Below are 3,752 nucleotides of genomic sequence, written 5' to 3'. Positions count from 1 at the left end.
GGACACTCCCAAAGAAACCAATGGCATGAGGCAATAGAGGATAACCCCTTAGGGAAGAAATCAAAGCATGGGCGTCATCGGCGCCGCTCTAAGCCCTGCCACAACAATACCGGCACAGGAGACGAAAACAATCCGGATGGTGCCGAAGATGAATACAATCCCGATCAGCCTGCCTTCGAGCAGGCCGAACAAGAAGACGGGCAGGTTAGCCCATATGAATAGGCAACAGGCGGATACTTGGAGGAGGACAACTATATGCCTCCCTCCGAAGATGAGGTGAGCCTCGGCGACGATGAATTCGGCGTGCCTGAGGATCCCGTAGAGCAGGAGCGCTTCAAGCGCCGGCTTATAGCCACTGCAAGAAGCCTGAAAAAGAAGCAGCAGCAGCTCCAAGCTGATCAAGATCTGCTCACAGACATATGGACTGAGGTCCTGGCAGCCGAGGAATACAGACTCGAGCGCCCAACCAAAGGTTACCCAAAGCACAAATTGCTACATCAACTCGGGGAGGAGGTCCTAGAGCCTACATTACCAGCACAGGACGAGGCTAAACGGCCACCTCGTGGCCAAGATAAAATGGTGTATCAGCCCGAATACCAGCCCGCACCCCCACGCCAATACACTACGGCCCGAGGCAATATGCAGGACCTGTGAGATATATTGGAAAACAAAGCAGGACAGCCAAGATCGATCTACAGATCACGGGGGTGCGCCTCAACACATGACGATGACCGACATGCCGGATACATTAACAACAAGTCCAGCCGGGCCGAACATAACAGACCAGACTCACTCGAACTGCATAGTAACATAGCCCGGCATAGAGGCGCCGCACACCCCCTCTGCTTCATGGATGAAGTAATGGATCATGAATTCCCAGAAGGGTTTAAACCCGTAAACATCGAATCATATGATGGCACAATAGATCCCACGGTATGGATCGAAGATTTCCTTCTCCACATTCACATGGCCCACGGTGATGATCTACATGCCATCAAGTATCTCCCCCTTAAACTCAAAGGACCGTCTCGACACTGGCTGAATAGCCTGCCGACAAATTCCATCGGCAGTTGGGAAAACCTGGAGGACGCGTTCCTCGACAACTTCCAAGGCACTTACATGTGACCACCGAATGCTGATGACTTGAGTCACATTACCCAACAGCCCGGAGAGTCAGCCAGAAAATTTTGGACTCGGTTCCTAACGAAAAAAAACCAAATTGTCGACTGTCCGGACGCCGAAGCCTTTGCGGCCTTTAAGCATAATATCCGCGACGAGTGGCTCACCCGACATCTCGGCCAAGAAAAACCGAAGCCCATGGTGGCCCTCACGACACTCATGACCCGCTTTTGCACGGGCGAGGATAGCTGGCTGGCTCGCAGTAGCACCACACCAAGAAACTCCGGCACTTCAGATGTCCGCGACAGTAACGGCAAGCCACGTCGCAACAGACATAAGCGTCGGAACAATGCCGACAACACCAAAGACACGGCAGTCAACACCAGATTCAGTGGCTCAAAATCCGGTCAGCGGAAAAAGCCGTTCAAAAGAAACAATCCGGGATCATCCAGTCTAGACCGCATACTTGATCGCTCGTGCCAAATTCACGGCACCCCTGATAAGCCAGCCAACCACACTAACAGAGATTGTTGGGTGTTCAAACAGGTCGACAGGATAAATGCCAAAAACAAGGACAAGGGGCTACACAACGATGATGACGAGGAACCCCGGCGTCCGAACACTGGGGGACAGAAGAAATTTCCTCCCCAGGTGAAAACGGTAAACATGATCTATGCCACCCACATTCCCAAACAGAATGAAAGCGTGCACTAAGGGACGTCTATGTGACTGAGCCAGTCGCCCCAAAGTTCAACCCATGGTCATCCTGTCCGGTCACTTTTGATCATAGGGACCACCCTACCAGTATCCGTCACGGCGGTTCAGCCGCATTGGTCCTTGACCCAATCATCGACGGATTCCACCTCACACGAGTCCTTATGGACGGTGGCAGTAGCCTGAACCTGCTTTATCAGGACACAGTGCGCAAAATGGGCATCAATCCTTCAAGGATCAAACCCACCAAAACCACCTTCAAAGGTGTAATTCCAGGAGTAGAGGCCCGTTGTACGGGCTCAATAACACTGGAAGTGGTCTTCGGATCCCCGGATAACTTCTGAAGCGAGGAGTTAATCTTTGATATCGTCCCTTTCCGTAGTGGCTATCATGCACTGCTTGGACGAACCGCATTCGCTCGATTCAATGCGGTACCACACTATGCATACCTCAAGCTCAAGATGCCAGGACCTCGCGGGGTTATAACAGTCAATGGAAACACATACCGCTCTCTCCGTACAGAAGAGCACACCATGGCCCTCACGACAGAAGTACAAAGCAGCCTTCTCTGGCAGACCGCCAATTCAACGACGACAACCCCGAACACCGTCAAGCGAGTCCGGAGTACTCTGCAATAGGATCGCCAGGCACGCCAAGAGCGCGACTAGTAGTCCGGCCTCCGCCCTATCCCCATTCAGGCAACATTTGTGCCGTGCGTACGCAATTACGCACTCAAAATAACATGGGCATAGGCGGAGGCGCAACGATGATGTGGTCCACAGTGCGGTTCAACCGCCACAAGACCCACATACTTTAACCTTCTTTCTCTTTCAGGACCCTACTTTCGGGACGCCCCTTCAGAGAACCGGATCATCGGACTTATCACAGGAGGGAAAACCAAGGAGGCAAAAGGCTTTGCGCACAAAGGGAATACCCAGGTGGTCTCTGTTAATGATTGTTATACCTGTTTTACATACCCGCATGCGGCCCGCCCTTGGATAGGACATGTCAAATAGTCCTATTTGTTGCTGCTTAACGCATTAATTGTACACATACGCTTGGACGTATTATTTAAATAACAACGAGAAATAATATACATCGTCAGCTTATTATTACTATCTTCATATTTTCCCTAAAATGTTTATTTAATATTGCATCTGTACACTTTGGTACGTTCAGTTTGCCAGGGGCTTCTTATGGTGCCCCATAATACGGCAAGATAAGTCTGAACACTTTCGACTGTGCGGCACCCCGAACTTATAGCATTATATGCATCAGCTCCAAATCATGTCTTGGGTCGATAGTTGGGTTTGCCCGGCTCCCTTGTTTTGGTACCTTACATTCTGTTATATCGACTAAGGTAGCACAGGGAGAACTACTGCGATTGTGTCCCAGTTCTTCTGGACGAGCACCTCAGTAGAGAAAGCCAAAAACCGACTGTCATGATGCTGCGAGAGCTGGTTGCTATTCGAGAGGTCTTAAATCCTCAAAAAAAAAATTCCGCTTTAGGCGAGGAATCAGCCTTGTCCGATTTAGGCATGTATAGCGCCCCAATTCGGCTTTCCGAATTCTAGGGGCTTCGCCGAAATTTAAAATTGTAGACTTCTATGGCTAAGTGAGAGTTATAAAGCCGCATAGTCCGATTGCCTTGTTCGCTGTGCTAAACACCTCCTTAAAGGACCAAAAATTTGGATAAAGAGTGTTTGGGTTTTCCACGAACACCCCAGTACTAGTTACGTGGGGGCGGAAGCCGACGACTGGCCTACTTTCAGAATTTTATAAACAGCCGCACAGAAGGTAATATTTTAAATAAACAAAGCGCCATATAGCGCAAACAAACTCGTTTTCATATTACAAAGAAGACATGAGTACATTCACTCAAAGATTATTTCCTTGGTACATTCATCGGCCACGAGGCG

This window comes from Triticum aestivum, chromosome 5B (genome assembly GCF_018294505.1).
Source record: "Triticum aestivum cultivar Chinese Spring chromosome 5B, IWGSC CS RefSeq v2.1, whole genome shotgun sequence".
In the NCBI taxonomy this organism is placed as follows: Eukaryota; Viridiplantae; Streptophyta; class Magnoliopsida; order Poales; family Poaceae; genus Triticum; species Triticum aestivum.
The sequence above is the reverse complement of the archived record's forward strand: the minus strand, read 5'-3'. Positions refer to the sequence as shown.